At 44.0% G+C, this 23,705-nt stretch overlaps 1 pseudogene; it reads right to left on the reverse strand.

Moving 5' to 3' along the window:
• Window positions 1–12,311: 12,311 nt before the first annotated feature.
• On the reverse strand, window positions 12,312–14,778 carry LOC121835645 (annotated as a pseudogene).
• Window positions 14,779–23,705: the final 8,927 nt, after the last annotated feature.

The following is a 23,705-nucleotide window of genomic DNA, read 5'->3' on the forward strand; positions in this document are numbered from 1 at the left end:
TATGCCGCAGAGGTCCTGAGACCGCACGTTGTCGTTGACACCCTGCTGCGATGGTGAAAATAAACAGGTTCTGAAATGTACATGAGTGGTAGAAATTGCATGCGCAGAACAAGCACTTTGCTTCAATATAGTTCTACGCACCGTTGCCAGTCAAGCAATATCACCAGCCAAAATTATTAGGTCGACGCATCATCTGGTAAAAGGCAGGGGCGGATTGGCGGCTTAGGTATGGGGAGGGGGGGGGGGGGGGGGGCGAGGCCTGGAGAGACATCTCCAGTCCCGGGCGTGTGTGGCGTCACGGGCAAAACACTGCCCAGGTCTATTGTGTTTTTTTGTTGAGCTAATCGTTGACAGTTCATTAAAAACATAAATATTTCCTTCTAATAAAAGGCTGGTGTATGTCGTATTGCTCATAAAAAGGTTATCTCTGTGAAGCTTGGGGGCGCGATTCATACGTAATGTATAAACCGAAGTTTATAGCTAAAGTCTAACTTTTTCTTCTGGTTTCAAAGTGCTTTAGACGGTGGTATAATCTACTAAAATAAACAGAAAGCGCGTGTGATACAAAACGGCTGTACTGTCCGTTGCAAGGTCAAGCTTACATACAACTTGGTCCGCCTGTTTCCCTCAGACAAACACTCTCTCTCTCTCTCGGTCTGCGCGTGCGAGCGAATATTTTCTTCCTATTATGATTTGCTTGAATAAGATACCACATCATTGACGAGCAAGCGAAATATAGAAAAAAAAAAGGCTCACCTCTCCGATCAGCAGAAGAGCACCGCGTTTTGTTCGTGCGCTGCCTCGTCTACATTTTTGTTTGTTCTATTGTTTTTTTTTTGTTAAAAACAAAATAAATCCACTTGAACGGAACAATATTAGAAACACACGATAACAAAAAGAGTCTTTCTGATATTAGTCTTGTGAGAAAGGTGTTCTTGTGGGAAAGTCATCAGAGAAATTGGCGAGACAAAGAAAAACAGCGCAAAAATGCCGGGACAACAGGAGAGGCACCCATTTAACACACAAGCGCATCTGTGTTCTGTGTGCCTCTCTCCTGTTTCAATGTTCTTTATGCACGATCTTTTCTCATGTCTTAATACCAACCGGCCCAAATCTCCACACTGCTCTGTGACATACTTCAAGATTTAAATCTGGATTTTTATTCTTCTCCTTGCACGTCGGGTATGTACAGTAGAATATAATACCCCAATGTAACTGCATCGCTAGATTTTCTGAAAAGAAAAAAGTTTAATGGTTGTTCTCTTTAAAAGCCGGGAAGTTTCTCGTCAAAGCAAACCCGCACTGAGATTTATACAAGGTGTTAAATTCATATCCCGGGATAAATAAGCGGAGAGAGCGAGAGCAGCTTTTCCATGTCTGCCCCAACCCTCATGCAAAGTCACCTTCGAAGCATCGGTTCGAAGAGCCAAAGTTTCGTTCGTGCGCACTTCCACTGCCACAGCTTTGCACGCGAAAAGACTCCGCAGGTTGCCGAACGTGTCTCACAGTCGAAGACCAGCTACCTCGCTAGTGAAACTACGCGCGTTTTCTGAAGCGCCCCTCATAGTTCCCGCACGGAGCGTATACTCAATAATTGTGTTTACCAGGACGCTCTCTTTCTTGGCTCAAAAAACTTGTCAATGTTATAAACGAAAAATTTTTTAGTACGTACATTCCACCTCAAAAATACGTCATAACTTCCGCTCGAGTGAAATGCAGTTCCATGGTCACTGCATAGATGGAGCCAGCGTACCAGTGTGTTCTCTCGTAAGATATTTTAGGAGGTTTTAAGGCACTCGGTCTTAAGGACTCGCAAGATTGTGGAGGTAAGAGAAACCGCTCTGGGTTATAATATTTCTAACCCCGGAGTAAGAAACGTGCTGCGTTACCATGACGTTGCACAAAAACCAAGCGCGGCTTTTTTGAGCGCAGAACTGTACAACCATTATTCTATTTTCTGCTGACGCAATAGGCTCATTGGTTGAGGGTAGTAGTCCCACGTCATCACAATTAAATCAACCAAACAAAGATACGCTAGCTGATCATTTTCTGAAATAAGACAACGAAGCACACCAAACTGATCCTGGAATAGTCATAAATGTTCTAGAAACGTGAACTTTACTGGCCATCAGCATTCCGCCAACGTCAAGGTCCAATACACATATTTGATTTTCACAGCGGTGCGTTCAGTTGTGGCAGGCGGCAGGAGAACGTTGCGTAAAGCGTTTGCGCAAAGCTTATACACACAGTTGCGTTGAAGCACAGTGTTGACCGCTTTAAAGAGCCTATAAGAAAGTGCTAACGTTGCTTGCGGCTGAACAACATACCATTTCAGAAAATCCACGGTTCTCGGAGGTTCTTGTATAAAAATACGCTAACACGTGCTTATTCGAGCGCGGGAACTCCCTGGACTAATGATGCATGATCCTGCTGGCTTTATCGAACTGCAGTGTCATAAATTGAGCTCCTCCGTTTTTTGTGTTTTTTTTTGGGTTTCCATTGTGGCTTATCTTTTTCTCCCCGTGTTCGTTCGAAGACGCTTCTTCTCTCTATTTAATAATCTGCGCATATTTTCACCCCCGGAGTCCTCGAACCCTCTCTTCTGCCAGGTGGTGCCAGTTATTTCTAAAATAGAGGATAGTAAGCGAGATCAAGGCAACATGGCGGCACTCGGTGACGGCATCGACGTAGCCCGCCTTTTGAGGCGATTCCGCTTGTTTCCGCCCCTTTTGTGCAGCTTGAACCTGTGCTGTCATCCTGACCGTGTTGTCGCACTGCTGTGTCATCACTGATCTTTCATACTAACCGACCTGTGCACATGCCCGCGCTCGCTCGCCTCTTATCGAATGTACGGCGCGTGGCAATATATACGGCGCATGGAATAAACCAAGGGATCGTTCTGCTGGGAACTGCGTCGTTGTCTGTTCCTTCGTCGCTCCGCAAGCCACACGACAGAACGATCGCGGCATTGAAATATTCATATCCCGTATTTCCTCCCGCTCCCCAAGAAAGCAAATGCAAGATTCGTCTTCAGGCGGGGATTTAGATGCACGTCGCTGACGGGCGCGGGCGAGCACTTGACCACCCTTTGTTCTCTCGGCTTCTGATTGGTCTCTGCAACAATCCGTAACCACATCCGCTTGGGAGGTTGAGTGGGGTTCTACTCTTTTGCGATGCGTTACGGTGGGCAGCACGATGGCGCGAGTCGAACCTGAAGCAAACGCTCCTGGCCGAAAAAACGCCGCTCTGCACTCAAACGCGCTTGAACTCAAATGTGCCTATGGTTCTTTAGATGCTCGTTACAGCCTGCGCACAACGAAAGGGTGCTACTACCCGAACGTTGAGAACGGGCGGTTTGTCGTCTGATATCGGAATCGGGCGTGTGGCGTTTCCCTGTTTTACGCCACCGAATCTGTTGAAATGCTCGAATGAAACAAATTGGCGCCGCCCTGAGAGCAGTTAGTGCCATGATCTATAAGTGGGAAGTCTTGATTTGAAACAAAAAATGACTATCTTGACCCTAACAGTCTATTGAAAGACTCGCCTCCTATGGATAATGTCGGTATAACCGGCATACGTTTCCGCGGCATTCTTTATTTCTTTGTCACGGGGTCACCCACAGGTGTCCTGCGATTGATGCAGATGGGTATATTTTAGGGCTTGGTGTTGATTAAATGCTTTCCTTTAATATATTATTCGATTCTGTTAACCTCCAGGCATCACCCTTAAAAAAAAGTTTCAAAATTGTTAAATTTGTTTTGTCTGTTGTTATTTGTCATAAATGGCCTGATTTCCAGACATGAGACAGTCGCGACCCGACTATTTATTTATTTATTCACAGAAAGAAAAAACCTGCTTCGCCGTGAGGCATTATTCCAGGGGGTGGGTTTCATACAAACACTTTTGTTTTAGAACACAAGTAATACACACAAAAAAAAACTTTCTATGGATCAATAATGAAATTAAATAAAAACATACTCTCTATAAAAACACTACACAATTGAAAATTCAAACAACCAAATTTGCCGCAAGCACATCTTTCGGCAACCTATTCCACTCTTCTATGGTTTTCGGAAAGAAAGAAAAAGCAAAGGTGTCGGTGCGGCAAGAGTACGTTCTAATCTTATTGGGGTGATCTGCTCTTTCGGACACATAAAACGGTTCATGTAAAAACGCATCTATGTTAATTAATAGTCTATTGTTGTAGATATCATCTAAAAATTTCATCCTAAACAATTTTCTACGCTCACTGAGTTTCCCCCAATGTAGGGCATGTTTCATGTTAGTGACACTTGCTCCAAGTTCGTTATAGTTTAATACAAATCTAGCACATTGATTTTGTACCTTTTCAAGTTTGTCTATTAAATAATTTTGGTGTGGATCCCAGACAACTGAGGCCTATTCCATACACAAACGGATATATGTAAAGCATAAAGTTTCTCTAATTTTCCTCGGGGCTTGCCGAAAATTTCTCCGTACAAAATAAAGCATTCGTATTGCACTTAGGGCTATCATTTCAACATGTCCCGTCCACGTTAAATCATTAGATAACATAACACCTACGTATTTTACATTTGAGCTAGGTTTAATTATTTCATTATTTATCATGTACACGGAAGTAGTGGGATTTTTTTTCTTAGTAAATTTAACATGCACGCACTTTTTAACATTTAGGTTCATTCTCGAAGTTTTGCCCCATACAGAAATTTTACCTAGATCACTCTGTAAAGTATTAATATCGTTAGAATCATTAATTAATCTATAAATAACACAATCGTCCGCAAATAATCGAATATACGATTGCATGCCAGAAATAATGTCGTTTATATAGATCAGGAAGAGCAGAGGACCCAGTACCGAGCCCTGGGGGACACCAGACTCGACTTTTACATACTCAGATTTTTCCCCACCGAGCACGACACATTGCCTTTGTCCGCTTAGGTAATCTTTAATCCAAGCCAGTACGTTGTTATGCAGTGACAGTAAGCTAAGTTTATAAAATAACAAATCATGGATCTACAAGGTTAAATGCCTTTCGAAAATCCAAAAACAAACAATCCACTTCGTCTCTAGCGTCAATGGCTCCAGCAAGAAAATGAAAGACACCAACAAGTACTGTGTTACAGGATACTCCAGTACGAAATCCATGTTGATCTCGAATAAGAAACTTTTCGACGTTTAGATGAGCAATGAGATTACTATAAATGACATGTTCCATTAGCTTGCAGCAAATGCAGTCAAAGAAATACGTCTATAGTTTTCCACACAGTTTATTGCTCCTCAGTTGTGTATTGGCACCACATTTGCCATTTTCCAATCATATGGAAGCTTTTGTTCCTGTAGAGATTTATTAAAAAGAACACACAAGTAATTTGCGAACTCTTCAGAACAGTTTTTCAATATAACCGGAGATATGTTATCCGGTACGATTGCTTTCTGGACATCAAGGTCTCGCAACAGCGAGGCTATACCATTATATGTTATTTCAATGGGTGACATGACATGTTTAATTTTTTGTTGCACGTTTGGGTGACAGCACGATGCAGCAGGCTTAGAAAAAACAGATTCGAAATATTTATTTAGATGCGTTGCCTTTCTTTTTCCATTCTCGATAAGTTCGTCGCCTACTAAAAGAGGAGGAACAGATGTATCGTCCTTGTTATTTGCTTTTACAAACTTCCAAAATTCTTTACGGTTCATTTTAAGTTTAGTTTCTAACTGCTCGTAATACGCGTCTTTGGATATTTTTATTGTAGCTTTAAAAAGAGTATTTGTGTTTTCTAATCTCACCCTGTTGGATTCACCCCCCCCCCCCCCCTATTCTTATATCGAAGGTATGATTTTCTTTTCCGTTTGATAATCTGTTTCACCTCTTTTGTCACCCAGGGCTTATTTTTAGTTTTTGAGAATTTTACTCCGGAGCGAATGTATTTTTCAACTAGGTCATGGATTTTATATTTGAACATGTTCCAGAGTGCAGCAATACTAACGTTATCGGATTGTTCTAAAAAGTACGAAAAAAAAACTAACAAGTTCGCTTCTTATGGTATCATATCGTCCTTTATCGTAATAAAATATTTTTCTTGCTTGACATTTATATTTATTTATTTGTGGATGAACCAAATCAGCTGTCACAATCTTATGATTAGAAATGCCCGGTAGCACACAAACATTGTCTATGGCCCCCGGTAGGTTGCATAACAACAAATCCAATACATTTAACAGTTTCGTTCCCTCCATGACGTATTGTGTTGTCAAACATTTCCACAATGGCACTCAATGTAGTATGAAGCGTGCTTCCTGAGTAGGTCGCCTTGCCGTCCTCCCAAATTAAATCGGGAATGTTAAAATCTCCGCCCAGAAGGACATACACTTTTGAGGCCGCAAGGATCAAATCAGCTAGTTCATCTAAGCCGTTACTGTTCTTGCGCTGGGTAGGGTTGCAGAGCGCACCACCGTCGGTTGATCACCAGCGCTACCGTGGCCAAATAAGGCAACGCAGGGAAGGATACAATCAGCAGCGCCGCCGGCGTTCGATTGCGAGGTGCCATTTTTGTTAGAAATTATTACAGTTGTGTTATCGTACTACACACAACTTCCTTTAAAATGCGCGGTAGGCTAATTTGATTATTCTGTATACACCTCTTACAAAAAAAAAAACTGTGGTGCTTTTAGTTTTCAGTAGGGGTGTGCAAATATTGAAATTTTCGAATGTGAATCGAATACGAATACGACAAAAAACGGGCTTCGAATATCAAATCAACTATCGAATATGTGTCTAGTAATAAATAAAATGACAAAACAAGAGGTAACAGCAGCTTTTATTTCCATTTTAAAATAAATCAATGCAACTGCATTTTGCTGGGCTGCAGCAGGCTAAAGATGCTTCTGGTAATGCACTCGTTACAAATTATCGTGTAGGAAAATTAACTGCTCAACGTGTTCAGAAAGTAAGCGCTCCCTGCGCGCCGTGACAGCACTTTCGCCAGTAGAAACACCCTTTCACTCGGCAAAACCTGCGAAATTTCACTAAAATTCGAAGAAGTTCGACTTATTAACAGTGTTGCCCGGCTGCTACACGAATATTTCGAATTTTGGGAAACAAATAATTTAGAAAGTACTTGATATTATATTTCATGACATGGTTACCAATATGTTTACACCATATAGAAGCGAAAATATGCGCTCTTAACGCTTTCATTAGTTATTAGTGTGAACCAGTGATGCCAATAAACCAAACAAGTATTGCACTTTTTCTCCTCCAGGTGGAGTCAACTAGCTTTTTTTTTTTTAATTTCCCCGCATGCACACAAAAGTCGAACTTCGGTCGAACCTTTCTCGAGCATCAAGTTAAAGGTTCGAAAAAGTCTAACTTGGTCGAACTCCAACCTGAGCTGGTTCGGGACATCCCTAGTTTTGAGTGCGCGGGAGTGGCAGGAGTTGTTGTCATTGGCGATGCAATGTTCTACTCGCACCTAACTTTTTCTTTCGTGAATTGTTTTATGTTTATATTGTTACGTTTTTAATTTACAAGAGACGTCCATAACCAAATTAGACCAGATTGGAAGTGTGTCACGCGCCGTCTGCACGCGCTTCGTCGTCGTCCTCGGTGGGTTCTCGCACGCGCCTCGGCAGCACCGCTACACTATTTCCCCTCAGAGCTTTTTAGTGCCGTTTCTTCCTGGGTTGGTTCGTTCTGATAAACAATTTCGCCACGTTCCATTAAAGATAGACAGTTCTTTTTGCAGGTGTCGTTGCCGATGCTCATCTGCGACAGTTCCTCCGCAACACCAAGATCCAGCACATTGGCGCTTTTTGAAGTTGATGCCCGGAGACTTGTCACTTGGCCGCCGCTAGCTCCTGTTTTCGTCACCCCTGGTGACATGTCTGATCAGAACTCTGATGCCGGCACACATCATATCGGTGCAATGCATAACTGCACATTTGCGCATTTTGAAAACCAACACCGAAAATGAAATGTGCCGGTAAGGCCAAAGTCCAGAAGATGGAACGCTATGTTAACGTTGCTGGTCATGACCTCATCCGCCGAATGTCCAGAACGACAGCCAGAAAAACATTCAAGTCCGGCGCGCACTTACGCGCCTCGATGCCTTGAAGATTTGGGATGCTAATATGGCCATATGCCAACGCAGGATCTTCATTTCACGGCCATAGAATAGTCATGGGGGACATGGCGAAGTGGTACCTTGTTCGTGGCGGTTCCGGCATGAAGATTTGCAGCGTCAGGCAATCCAGCCGCCAGCCATTAGCTCCATGAGACGCCGGCGCTGACCACAATGCAGAGGATAATCTTCCCGAGAGGAGCTTTCCGGGTAACTTGAGGCGCCATGCCAGAAATCCCACTTCTGACACCAAATGTTACGTTTTTAATTTACAAGAGACGTCCATAACCAAATTAGACAAGATTGGAAGTGTGTCACGCGCCGTCTGCACGCGCTTCGTCGTCGTCCTCGGTGGGTGCTAGCACGCGCCATGGCAGCACCGCTACAATATTTCACTCTCGAGGTTCATTTTATTGTATCAAATTATAGAACGCGTAATTACATCACCTATTGCTATAAAAGTGCCACACAACAAGCGCTTGATGCAAACGAAACCGACACTGATCCTGTCTTGCTGCTATCAGACAGATAGACACGGAGCAGACCGATAACGCACGCATCATACACCTTTCTCAGTGAATAAACATATTCATAGGGGAATGCGTGGCCGGCAAATTATTCGTTACTTGCTCGAATTTTCGCGGTTTGTGCGAATATTCGCCGTTTTTTCCCGAATGTTCGGCTTTGGCCGAATGTTCGGGAACTTCCGAATATGCAATTTTTGAATCGAATACGTTTCGAATGAGAAAAATATTCGATTCGTATTCGAAATTTGAATATTCGCACACCCCTAGTTTTTGGCTTTTAGAACACACAATTCTTGGAATTCACCTGAACTCCAGCCTTAACCTCACAACATGAATCAGGAAGATTACGAGCACGTGGAAACAAGGGCTATCGATAATTTGAAGAGTAGCAAGCAAGCTCGGACGAATCGGAGAGCGTATTGCCCGAACCATCGTACAAGCGGCACTCATATTCAAGGTGCTGTATGGTCTGCGGTTCTACAGGCTACAGGAGAAACACATGGAAAAATTGGAAACCCTCCTAAACGAGGCACGAAGGTGCATTTCGGGTCTCCCGAGGAACAACAAGCTAGAGAAGCTCCACGAGTGTGTTCCCTTCCCAAGTTTTGCGGAAATGGCGGAAAACAGGAAGAGATACAAATCCTTACACTTAAAGGGTAACTGCAAAAAAAAAGTGTTTTTTTAAACAGCCCATTTAGGACAAGCACGTCACGAAACAAATCTTCCATGGAAAAACAATTTTTTTTCGAGCAATATTTACGCCGCAGGACGTAATTTAGTTGGAGTCACAACTTTTCCACATTTACAACTCCCGCTCTTTCGACGCGCGTGGAGTGGCTGCTATAAGTCATTCCGTGACGTGTAGCACCCACTTTGTGACGTATATTACTAACTTTGTGGCGCGCGATTTAAAGCGGACGGAATAGCCGCAAACCAAAATGAGTCTCGCGCAATAAATATTGCTGTAAAAAATTTTAATTTTGGCAAAAAATTTGCCTTGTGACATGCTTGTCCCAATTAGGTTGTTTAAAAATACACTTTTTCTTTGCAGTTACCGTTTAAGTATACAAAACAAGGACGCTGCATTGGCGAGCTACTAGATAGAGACTACGAAGATGATGGAAGGATCCCGGATCACCTTCCGCCCTGGGAAATAATTGTTGTGAACGAGCCCAAGCCCATACCTCAAAAAATAGGTAAAGGTAACAAGAAAAGAAGAAAAAGAAAAGCTGAACAACACAAAGCAGAAGTGCAAGTACTTCTAGACAATCCTAACATCACAGTATGCTATACCGATGCAGCCCACTCAGATGAAGGAACAGCAATCGCATGGCATGTCCCTAGAAGAAAATTACGAAAACGGAAACCGTTACTTGCGGCACAGCAAAAGAAGCAGAAGCCAAGGAAATTGCATCTGCGCTACAAAACATAGGAGAATCATTTCCGAGCAACTCAAAGATAATAGTCTTCACAGACTCGCCGGGCATTATCAGAGCATGCAAAACGCATCTCGAAACAAGCACTGTCATTAAAGACGTCCTAATAACAGCCATTGAACTCAAAATGAAGAACGTTAAAACCTCCATAAGGTGGATTCCCGGACACGAAGGGATTAAGGGAAATGAGATCGTCAACGCTGCAGCCAGGGAGCTTTATCGTTCAAAGCTCTGCTGCAGTGGCCTGACGACTTCCCACCCTTCGCCAGGTAAAAACACCGGAGAACAGGAAAACCCCAGGCCTGGCATCTATGACCCAGTAAGAGTCATCGACGTCACCAAGAATGCGATCAAGAAAAGGCTTGCACACAAGAAGAAAGAAGCAGAGTACGGAATGCCATCAGGATTCAAACGTATAAAACGGTTCGTCTAAGAAGGCTTCAAGCTGAATCAGTGATTACTCCGTCAGTCCTCAAGAGCTGGGAAGACAAGAAGAAAGCTCGCAAACATCCAGCTTTTGTTCCGGAGCCGTACAAGTGCAAATACTGTAAGGAGCACACTCCTGCCGACATCCAACACCTCATGTCGGAGTGCAAACAGCACGATGAGGCAAGACACGCAACACTCGAACAACTCGAACCACAGGACCGACCACCCACGCTTCAAGATTGGCTGAACCCGGTCGGGGAGACTGCGAGAAGAAAAATCTTGGGCAGTGTCCTCACCTACCTAGACAAGACCGGCCTGGGAGACGACATATAATTATATTCTACCCCGATAGCCCAACATCCCTGCCCCCTCCAGCCCAACCTTAGCGTAACTGCCAGTTGTACCTTTGCACATTGCAATCAATGTTTCTCATACATACATTAGTTGCAAGGCAGCTGAAAAAAGTCAGCAGAGGTTATAAAATGTCAACAACTTTTCATCCGACATTCTCTAGGAACGGTTTGATACTTGGGCTAGTTGGTGTTGAAACATCTAAAAGGTAACCATGTTGAATTAACCTGAAACTGGGGTAGAGACGAAACATGAAAACGTAGAAGGGACAGAAAACAGACAGGACGACGTCTCAAACTCAGCTAACTTATTTATTTAGTCCACCTCCTTATATAGTTTCAATCTCAAGGTCATCTCCACCAACACAAAAGGACGAAATCTATACAGATCCTTTTGTGTTGGTAGAGATGACCTTGAGATTGAGACTATATAAGTAGGTTGACTAAATAAATGAGTTAGTTGAGTTTGAGACGTCGTCCTGTCTATTTTCTGACCCTTCTGCGTTTTGATGTTTCTTCTCTACCCCAGTCTCAGGTTAATTCAACATGGTTAATATTCACCCGCTCGCCTGTACCCTTACGGTTTTTGCTATCTAAACGGTATTAGCGCAAACCTAGAAAGAAGAGAAAAGATACAGGAAAAGGCGCTACTCACAACTATATTTACTGAAATGAAGAGAAAGAAGAACATCGAAAAATTCATCTGCCCAATAAAGATAAAAAAAAGAAGAAAGATGAAAAATAGAAAGTAGGGTGTTCCTTCGCGGACACATGCTTCAGACACCGGGTCATTTGTTTAAATACCATATCCGTTGTTGGCCGTCACGTTGCCATCATGCAGGGTGTTTTGCATCAATCTTGGCTCGTGCGGGCTCTTCATTCTCAAAGATGATGACAAGCACCTCATCCGTACTCGGCTGACGCTTTGTCATCTTCCTGATGTTTCGCGGCAAGCGTGGTTCATGCTGGTTCTTCATTGTGAGTGTCAAAAAGTATCCATTCTGATGTTAGCCTGAGACTGAGGCAGGAAAAGAGGAAGTTTCAAAGTAGAAGAAAAAAAAGGAACAGTCGAGGGTACGTCTCTAACACAGCTAAAGACAAGTTTATTCGGTCACCCTCTTATATACACTCCACAATCTTCACCACAGAACCTTCGCGACCTCCAAAGCCAAAAGATAACAAAGAACTCTCCACCACAATAATCAAACGACCTTGACAATTCTACAAAGCCCCCCCCCCCCCCCCCTCACCAACACAACCTAGCTCCTCTCTCCCGGAAGACGATCGACCTTCGCGTACATAGCACACCCTCCTCCTCTCCTCCCCGGCCCACAATCCCGAAACAACCCGGCAACAAAAGATACCAATCCACATGATCCAAACCAAAGACACAAAGGAGGAAACCACTTACACCCTTTCACAATCAACAACCACTTTACAAAACTCTCAAATCCGCAAGAAGGTTTTTGCACTGCTGCTAAGGTGTAACGACACTTGACTAATGCAGTTGCCCATTGATTTCATACTTATTGTTTCCTTTTCAACCCTTTTGATGTCGTTTACTTCCCTGTGTATTATTTCTGTTTCGGACCAGCGTGGTACACAATTATTACATTCTTGAACATGTTTCGCTATTTCCGAATCAGTCGCGTTGTTTTTGACATTTCTTTTGTGTTCAGTTAATCTATCATTTATACACCTCGACGTTTGACCCACATACTTAAAACCACATTCCAGGGGAATTTCGTATACCACTCCATTATCACACGGAATAGACTTTTCTCGATGCATTTTTGTGCATTCCCTTACACTCTTGTGGAAGGGCGTGAGCTTATTCAATTTATAGTCGGAACTAAAAACCAGATCAACATCGAACTTTTCTGCACAAGCCTTCAAGTTGTGAGAAATTTTGTGATAGTACGGAATTACAGTAGTTCTATGTTTTGGCCTTTGCTTTGGTTCTGCTCTACATTTGTCTGCAAATTTTACGGATAACTGTTTCCCTACGAATTCATCCTGATAACCAGCACTGCTTAGCCTTCTCCACTGCCTTTTCACTGATTCAGCCAAGAAATGAGTACATGATCTGTCCATTGCATTTGTGATTAAAGACTTGACAATACCTGCTTTGACTGTTTTTGAATGGCAACTGTTTTTTGATAGCAGCGGTTTTGCGTTTTCTTTTCCATATTCCCAACATAGCCCTTTTTCATTGTGAATCATAAGCTCTAAAAACTGCAGTTTACCATGCATGGGTCGTTCGACTGTAAACCTCAGTTCCGGGGCAGCCGATCTGATCAATGCTTCCAGAGTGTCAGATAATCCCTCCCGAAAAGAACAGATCAAAATGTCATCGACATATCTTTTCACAAAACAGGATTCGGACGTCAGTTCTTGCAACTTATCAGATACAATGCAATCCAAAGAATTTAGGTAAATTTCCGCTAACGCCGGTGCTACACTCGACCCAATGCATACTCCCTCTTTCTGTAAATACTTTTTTCCCTGATACTCTACTATTGTTGACTGCAAGTAATAATCAAGAACGGCAAGAAAACTGTCCACCGATATGCCTGACCGCGATTGGAACCTTACCAAATTCATTTCAAGCACCCCTTTTACCCTTTCCAACAGACGACTCTTCTCTAATGAGTAATAAAGATCCTTGATGTCCATTGACAACATATCTCCTTCCTTTCCATGATGACCTTCGAGTACCGTGATCAACTCACTCAAATTTCTCAGTGACAAAGACTTATCAAGAATTGCATGATTTAAACCTTTTTGAAGAAACACGGAAACTACCTTCTGCCAAGTACCATTCTCATTGATCACCACTCTAAGTGGCATCTCCGGTTTATGATCCTTAATGAAGAACTTTACGCTCAACGCTGATTACGACAGATTTACCATGGTCTTTGCTACGTCCTTAAATTCGTCTTCCTCTAAAATTGAAACTATATTTTTCTTTAACTTTCCGATGTTTCCACCCCATTCTTGAAACAAGGATTCCATCGCTTCACCCGTTTTCGTTTGAAATGATGATTTTGAAAGAACCGCGAATCTACCGGATTTATCCGTTTGTAGCAATTGTAATGACCGATCCTCTAACTCTTTTCTAACCGAGGTGACGACACGACAATTCCTTTTCTCATTTAGGTATCCAATCCCCATTACGTTTTCTATTCTGCCAACAGCCTGTTCAATAAACGCCGCTCTTTCTTCATGCCTGACTATTCTTGCAACCGACTGTATAGAAGAAAATACATCCACCCTTGACGGTTTTACATCAATACAAAACTTCGGTCCGTTTTCCAACACTGCTTGCGTCTTCCTTGATAACATTACGCCACCTGGATTGATAACAGAACCTCCACACATCCGATCGAAAAAAACTAAAAACCCGTGAGTCTCTATCCCTTCCCTCCTGAGATTTCATCTTAATGCTATCCAGAACATGCCTTCGTTTGACATACCACATACGGTTGAAAACTGTCCTCCTGATGCTGTTCCAAATGATGTAGTCCCTGTGCCGCTTGAAATCACCTCCCACCAGGAGCTCCCAAAGTCTTTCGGAAGCGCTGCGTATTTCTTTGATCCGGTGACTTGAGGCTTCTCTGTACGCCTTGAGGATCCTCTTCTTGCCGCTCCAATGGCCCCCCGACGCTGACAGATGTTTGAACGCAGCTGGGTCCACGAACCTTTTTCGGAGGCAGAAGCCGAAATATGCAACCTCGGCCTCCAGCTCCGCCAGTCGACGTCCCAGTCGGTCCAGTACTTCTACTGCTTGAGAAATCCAGGCGGTCGGTGTCGTTGATGATGCGGTTGTACATGAGAAGGGGACCAAGCCTGCTTCAGGTATAATCAATGATATTGTAGTGAGTGCGCAGGCGAGCTGGTGGAAATTAACCATTCTGATGTTAGCCTGAGACTGAGGCAGGAAAAGAGGAAGTTTCAAAGTAGAAGAAAAAGGAACAGTCGAGGGCACGTCTCTAAGACAGCTAAAGACAAGCTTATTCGGTCACCCTCTTATATACACTCCACAATCTTCACCACAGAACCTTCGCGACCTCCAAAGCCAAAAGATAACAAAGAACTCTCCACCACAATAATCAAACGACCTTGACAATCCTACAAAGCCCCCCCCCCCCCCCTCACCAACACAACCTAGCTCCTCTCTCCCGGAAGACGATCGACCTTCGCGTACATAGCACACCCTCCTCCTCTCCTCCCCGGCCCACAATCCCGAAACAACCCGGCAACAAAAGATACCAATCCACATGATCCAAACCAAAGACACAAAGGAGGAAACCACTTACACCCTTTCACAATCAACAACCACTTTACAAAACTCTCAAATCTGCAAGAAGGTTTTTGCACTGCTGCTAAGCTGTAACGACACTTGACTAATGCAGTTGCCCATTGATTTCATTCTTATTGTTTCCTTTACAACCCTTTTGATGTCGTTTACTTCCCTGTGTATTCTTTCTGTTTCGGACCAGCGTGGTATACAATTATTACATTCTTGAACATGTTTCGCTATTTCCGAATCAGTCGCGTTGTTTTTGACATTTCTTTTGTGTTCAGTCAATCTATCATTTATACAGCTCGACGTTTGACCCACATACTTAAAACCACATTCCAGGGGAATTTCGTATACCACTCCATTATCACACGGAATAGACTTTTCTCGATGCATTTTTGTGCATTCCCTTACACTCTTGTGGAAGGGCGTGAGCTTACTCAATTTATAGTCGGAACTAAAAACCAGATCAACATCGAACTTTTTTGCACAAGCCTTCAAGTTGTGAGAAATTTTGTGATAGTACGGAATTACAGTAGTTCTATGTTTTGGCCTTTGCTTTGGTTCTGCTCTACATTTGTCTGCGAATTTTACGGATAACTGTTTCCCTACGAATTCATCCTGATAACCAGCACTGTTTAGCCTTCTCCACTGCCTTTTCACTGATTCAGCCAAGAAATGAGTACATGATCTGTCCATTGCATTTGTGATTAAAGACTTGACAACTTGACTACTTTGTGATTAAAGACTTGACAACTTGACTACTTTGAAACTTCCTCTTTTCCTGCCTCAGTCTCAGGCTAACATCAGAATGGTTAATTTCCACCAGCTCGCCTGCGCACTCACTACAATATCAAAAAGTATATTTTCTTGTATTTAAGTGCAACTGATTAAACACTATTCCTTATCTGCAGATAGGATGTGGTAGGCTTCCAGTACCTCGCGGGTAAGTTTGTCGGTGTGCCTTTGTGTCTTTGGCACAAAGACAAACTGACTCGCGATGTGCTCGAAGCCTACCACATCCTATCTGCAGATAAGGAATGCAAAAGTGTTGAATCGGTTGACTAACAAACAAGAAAATATACTTCTTAACACGCACAATGAAGAACCAGCGTGAACCACGGTTGCCGCGAAACACCAGGAAAGATGACAACGCGTCAGCCAACTACGGATTAGGTGCTTGTCTTCATCTTTGATAATGAAGAGCCCGCACGAGCCAAGATGATGCAGAACACCCTGCATGATGGCAACGGGACAGCCAACAACGGATCTGGTGTTTAAAGAAATGAACTGGTGTACGGAGCATGTGTTCGGGAGGGAACAGGCTACTATTTATTATTCATGTTTCTTCTTTTTTCATCTTTTTGGGGTGATAAAGCTTTACGATGTTTTTCTTTCTCTTCATGTCGTTAAATGTAGTTGTGAGTAGCGCTTTTTCCTCTATCTTCTCTCTTCTCTCTACGTGTGCGCTAAAACCGTTTAGACATTCTCTAGCTTTTTTGTTTAATTTCTTTTGAATATGGCCCAACTTTTAATAAGAAAAGGCATCAGACTCTGTGTCACCTCCAAGGTGATTTTTCCGTAGCCTTTTAATTGAAAAACAACAGCCGTTTAGAAAAAAAAAGAACGCTTTACGCCTAAACTATTCACGCAACGAAGTTTTGGAGGCTTACTATGGCTTACCACTGTGTTCCAAATTGGCTACCGCAGAATAACGTAAAAAAAACAAAAAAACGCGTGATTTTTTTTATACTTCGGTTTTGTTAGGAAATGGTGTTGCTGCGGTATTTGAACGCGCTACATACATCCCACAAAAACACATCAGTAACGAACATAAACATAAGGAGCAGGAGGGACTCAACACCTGAATCACCGTCGCGTTGTATGCTCCAGAGCCTTATATATATATAGCATACATTTTGAAGGTAATCTTTTGGCCGGTGATCCCTTCAACTCTTATTAAAGAAACAAGCATCCGATCTCCTTGTCGGAAGTCTGTCAAAGGGAAAACAGTGTTTCCAAGTTTGTGGACTATATGTCTTACTGAAAAAGCATTGGTACGTGCAACTAACAACAATTTGGCGCAGTCGCTAAAACAACATCCACATAAGTGGCTCCTAGAGAAAATGTTATCGCTTTACTGCATGACACCAGTCAGGACGAAGAGTCAAAGCAGTTGCTCTGATTTAACAAGTTATCCTTTTTACTAGTTGACTAGTTTAATAGCGTCAATAACGTCACTGTAGTCACTTAAAAAGTGAGGAAGACAGAGCGTGTCTTTCGAACGTCTGCAGCCCCCAGCACGCGCTTTATGCTCTCCGTCGTGCTTTGAATGTGCGCTCGCTCGAGGTGAGCGAGACACCGAAGCGATATACTGGATTGAAGGCTCGCGCTGGCGCGACAACTGAAGATCCTCCCTACCGTTCTCCCCTTGTCAGAGACAGTTGAGGAACTTAGCGACTTTCGACATCTAGTCAAGATGTACCACGGTCAATAAAAAGTCAACAGAGAGTGTGTAGCTTTTCTATTGACACTGACTGCAGAGAGTCAGCTGAACATTACCAACACGAAGTAAACAGAACGTCTGCAGTTTTTCCGGTGACACAGTCGACAGGAATTCAACAGATAGAAATCAACTTAAAGTAATAAAAAGTCAACAGCTTGTCTTTTTACGCAGGCTGAATAAAATCATCAGAAAAGTTTTAACACAAAATCAACAAACTTTCTGTTGACCCTGTCAACAGGAAGTTAAAGTCAAAAGAAAGTAAACAGAGTCAACAAAAAGTCAACACTTTCTCAAAAAAGTAAAAACATTTGTATAAGAGTAGGTGCCTGTAGTTGTGTACTTCCAGTATTAGGGAGCTTTAGTAGCTACCTTCCATGATAGATTGACACAAACCAGAACAGGGACTGGCAGAACAAAGCTCAACGTCCAGATATTACGGTCAAATTTCAGTAAGGGCGGTGTTTACGTTTTTGCGCACCTCGAAGGCACAAAAGCGAAGATTCCGCCGAGCTTATTGACTTCTCTACAAAAGCAGAAATAAAAGCACGCCACCGCCTTACCATGAATAGCTCTTACGAAGCTTTATACGGAGTGAGCACTTCACGCAAAAATTGCTGACCTTAGATTAGGGATCAGCTTGTTTCCCGTGCCCTAATCGTTCTACTGAATACGGTTGTGTTGTCCTAGGAATGTGTGCTTCGTCCAAGCCGGCTGGAGTTTGCATGACGATGAACGCCATTGCTCGTCGCAAGGTGATACTCGTTCTTGTCGACTGCATTAGCCCTGTTCTGTTTTACATAAAACTTAAATAAACGCCGAACGGATAATCTTTTGTCGCGTGGTGTATACACCACACCTTCTTTCTTGAGTAGAGTCGCTTGTCACAGTAGTTAGGAATATGTTTGGCACCGTAGACACGGATCTAAATAAAACAGCCGTCTTGGACAGCTATGCGATCACGCTAAACACGCAAACGGCAGTCCGCTCTCCGACCGACGAAGCGTAGAAAACGCTTGCTCCTGTAACTACCTCAAAACTCAGAGGGGGCCGGGGATGCGCAGGGACAATGGCGTTCTTTGTAGGTCGGAACCGGTGCACGAAAACGTCTTACTCATTCTTTATTCTCTGCGTGTAAAAAAGATATACAAAAATGGCCTACTTGTTCTCTTATTCTCTGCGTGTAATTATGGTGCCTGGATCGCGTCTTCGACTGGTGTGTTTAGCGTCCTATCCCGCCCATACATCAAAAGTGGTCCCAATGTGGCAACAAATGACGCGAGTGTCATGCTGTTGCCTGTCGCGATCCTGGCGGTTGGCCGTAGAAATGCTGGCGAAAAGCACGAGCGAACGCGAGTGTCGCTTTCGTCATGGCGTCCCTTTAGGCGTCCCAACTTCCGGCTGCTCCAACTTCCGTGAACTGTCACAGTGGGAAGCGACCTGCAGCAGAACAGGCGTCTGCCACTCCTACCACAACTGTTGGGGCGCCGCCAGGGTCGCAACAGGCGACAGCATGACACTTCTATGACGTCATCAGGAGGAAATCGAGGGACCACTTTTTTGGCCGCGGTAAACACACCAGTCGGAGACGCGTTCCAGGCACCATAGTGTAATGAAGCTATTTGATCTCTATGATTTCAAAATAGTATACATTATAAACAGGAATGTCGCGAGATTGACAGTTTTTTTTTTAATTGTCATTAGCATAACTTTGGAAAGAAGCTGTAACATATTTCATTCGTCACTCGGATTTTTAAGCAGTAGAAATCACGAGAAGATTAATGACTCCAAATGCGTAAAATAACATTGGCAAGAGAATTGAGCACTTTTATGGACTCTAATTTGAATATAGAGTCTCGCAACATATGTGCGCTTAAAGACTATTTTTTTCAAAATTAAACAACTGTTACTACTGTGGATGAGCTAGCAGAGAGGTTATCAACCATTGATGTTTCTTCTTGCACAAATATGTATGGACACTCCTAAAACGTTCTATAGAGCAGCGTCCATAGGCAGAACACAAGGCATCTATAGAAAGACAACTGATTTTTCCTCTATGAAGTCGTCCTAAGGCTGTCCTATAGAATATTGGCAAACGGATGTTCTCTTGACCTCCTCTTCTATTGACGATGTAAGGTCTTCTCATACCCTTTCCATAGTAAGACATCATATAGAGTCCGTTCGGACTCTATAGGGTGTCTAGACAGGATCTTTACGGTGTCTATAGGGTGCCCGCACAGAACCCATATGGGGTCTGCAGAAAAGCCGTACGAGGTCTACAGAGGGTCTCTACAGTATCCGTAGAGAAGCCACTAAGTCTTCAGGGGTATGCTACGGGGTCCGCACCGATCAACGTTACTACACCACGTCAGTTGGGAAACTTTCAAAAAGCCTGCTCTGAAAAAGCGGCACCGACCCATACTCGAAAACCGAACTAATTGCGATCACAACGCCGCCATTTCTTCCACAGCGGGCACTCGGAGAACCGCACGACCGCGTGTACTGGTTTGGGAGTATCTATTTTCGACAGCGTGTGACTGTTCTATTTTCGGTTTAATGAACCAGTTTGTATATACGCAGGATGCCAACCCACCTCTCCCAAATTAGGACGCACCCAAGTCGGGACGCGTTATCTGAAGTCACCGGTGAGACATGGCTGTATAAAAACAATATGAATTGTGCCGCAAATCCCTATAAGGTAAACTTTTATGCAAACATCACGCTCCTGCCTGTTTGTACTAATCTCCAATAAAGGTTTCTACAAAAATGTTTTCAATTTGTTTTTACGTAAAAAGCGTGCTTTGTAACAGTCATTTTTAAGAGTGTAGTGTCCGTAGGGGTCTGCAAAGAAGCCATACAATGTCTATAGATATACTTCGTTTCAGCTTCCGTCCGAGCGCAGCCAGAGGCTGCAGGACGCTTCGCAACTTCGAGAAGAGCATTCCTACGCATCGGAAAGTAGTCTGCAAAAGTATTTTGTTTTTTAAATAACTCTTTTGTGCGTAAACATTGCACAATATTCCAGATGTGTACTACGGCTGAGAATGATTTGCAACTAAAGGAATTAAATATCTGAAGCTTATCTTTCTATTATTATATGTAAATGCATGTTGTTTAGTGAAGACACGTACATCCGCTGGCAACATGGCTGCAGCGCTCGGTTTTTCTGCGTGATTTCGTTCCCGTAATGGCCGAATCATGTGCTTCTCTGCTTTCCTCGCCGGGTCGCTTCAAGATGTCCTTTCGCAAAGGCACGCTTGGGCGTGAGGCGCGAGAGGTCGTGATGAATGTCTACTTTCAAATTCGGCAGGAGACTCCAGCCGCGTCGTACCGCCAATGTGTTGTAAACAAGAAAAGCGTCCGGGCCGCTACAGTTCACTAATACGCTGCAAAATCAGAGCATCGCTTTACCTACCGATCCCATTGAACGCCTAGAAGCTGGTGGAAAGGACTGCGCCTCGAGCCACAAGGAAACTGTAGTAAAGTAGTAAGCTGGACGAGTGTTCCACAAGGAAACATCAACGGCCGGGTTATCGAGCACCTTGCAATGTGTACTTACATCTTGAAACTATGCCGAAATGCCGAACAGGTGGAAAGCTCGGACACACACGCCAGCGGCCAGCCTACGTACTGACATCTCCTGTGACTAAATTCCAGAACGTAGAAGGGCACTTTTAAAGCCTGTAGCAGACGATACCTTTGATACACCCGTAGCAGACGAAATACACGGCGAGCGATGGCGGCGCGGACGAGCAGCGGCGGAGCGGGGTGATATAAAAGTGCTGGCGAGATCGCGTGACCTATTGCCGGCGTGTGATTGGCTCCTGCCACACGTAGCTTTGGCGTCGCTCGGACGGAGGCTGAAACGAAGTATAGTATGTACGCGGTCCGCAAGGAAGCCATACACGGTATACACAGGGTGTGCAGAGAAGCCATACAGGGTCTGCACGGAGTCCTTACGGGGTCCATAGAGAAGCCACTCAGTCTGCAGGGGGTATTCGCAACTTTCAGCGTTGGTGGTACCACGGTGTGAGAATCGCACTCCCTAGCTCCTGGATGATTGGCCTCATAATAAAAGGGCTTGCCTACACCTTCCTGACGTGAAAAAATAACGTAAGGCTCTGATACTGCTCGTATATAGCGAAACTAGTACTTACGCGTCGCAGACCCAGACTAGTAGCGTTGTTCTACGGCGATCACCCAGATGACCGCCATTTTGATAGGCACCAGTGCGCCCCCTATGGGTCGTGAAAAGTGCGATTATTTATGGTGCGCGGCGACCCACATAAACCTACCTCCCACTGAGAAAGTAAAGGAATTGTTCCGGTACATACTGAACACTTTCACCTCCACAATGAATATGCCCAGAGGTTGGACGTGCCTCCAGATATCAATGTAACATATTGATCCCTGGCGCTTAATTATTAACCTTTTTGACTCGGACATCTCGTTGCACCCAAAGAAAACGTCTACTAGGCATCACTTTATTCATGTACCAATATATAGCTGACACCATAGAGAGCCAATAAGATGTCCATTGACTTGCCAGGACCATAGCATGAAAATAGGAAGGAATGTAAAACTTCTGGTTTCGCGAAGATCCGTATAGGGTTGTTGTGGCCGCTCTATGGCAAACCAGCCGTACATAAATGGTCCAAGAACTGTTTAAAGGAATGCATAGGATAGAAAAAGGGGTAATAGAACGGAAAGTATTGACATAGGACGTCCATACATATTTATGTAAGGGTGGCGGACCTCTTGTGGATTGGCAGAGATGATGGAGGTCCTCTTTCGTGGTCAGGGAAAGAGAAATCTAAAGGTTAATTATGATAATGATTTAATAAATTTATATAACTAAGGGCTAGTGTGAAGTAGACCTCTCTTAGTGACACACTGGAGAAAACTCGCCCGAAAACTGAAACCTTTCTTATCCACCTGAGAAAAGACAATTTTTATTGTCGGGCTTGACTGATGAGGTAGGGCTTCGCGGAGCCTAGAATACCTTTGCGGACCCCAAAGGGTCCGCAGACCACCATTTGAGAACCACTGTGCTAGCAGAATATTGCCTTCGTTTGTTTCTTTTTGTTTGTTTTTTGTTGTTAAGTACTTTGTATTGTATAAACTTTTGAATATGATTTCGCCAATGCTGTGTACTTGGGAGCTGAGGACCAGTGAAGCTGCTTGAACAGCTTCTGTAGTCAGCTGCCACCATTCTTGTATAGTGAACAAAGCTATTATTATTATTATGATTAGCTTGACTGTCAGCGAAACATCATTCGAACAAGAAGTCTCCTCCGAGCCCACTCCAGTAAGGATGTCAAGAGATTGATCTAATTTCAGATAGTCTTCGCATCCTACTTAATTGCAACGCCGCGCTTCGAGTGAATATTTCGCATATCTAGTCAAAATCCATAATTATAAATCCAGCTTTAGTACTGTAACGCGAACGTAATCCTTTTTTTGCGCGTCGCCCGATCCATATGGTGCGAATTTGCTCGCGAATTCGCAGCTGCGACATCGCCCGCCGCAGCTCCCAGGCTTTTTTTTAGAGCGCAGCTCTTAGGGACTCGTTCCCGGCTTGAGCGGCATCGGCGTCGGCGTCAGCGTAACCAAGGTCACCCCAAGGTCACGCGGCCCCCAAGGTCATCCCAAGGTCACGTGACCCCCAGAGTTCAGCTGACCCCTCCCCCAGGGTCGCGTGACCCCCAAGGTCACGTGACACCCAAAGTCACGTGACACCTTCGCCGAAGTCACGTGACACCCCCGAGGTCACGTGACCCCCCGCCGAGGTCACGTGACCTCCCGATGACGTCATCGTCACTGATGAAGTCACCGGCATCCGCATCGTCATCGTCATCATCACTGATGACGTCATCAGTGACGTCACTGATGACCTCACCGGCAACCGCATCGTCATCGTCATCATCACTAATGATGTCATCAGTGACGTCACTGATGACGTCACCGGCATCCGCATCGTCATCGTCATCATCACGGATGACGTCACCGACATCCGCATTGTCGTCGTCATTGT

Source organism: Ixodes scapularis, unplaced genomic scaffold (assembly GCF_016920785.2).
Source record: "Ixodes scapularis isolate PalLabHiFi unplaced genomic scaffold, ASM1692078v2 PGA_scaffold17__5_contigs__length_683569, whole genome shotgun sequence".
Lineage (NCBI taxonomy): Eukaryota > Metazoa > Arthropoda > Arachnida > Ixodida > Ixodidae > Ixodes > Ixodes scapularis.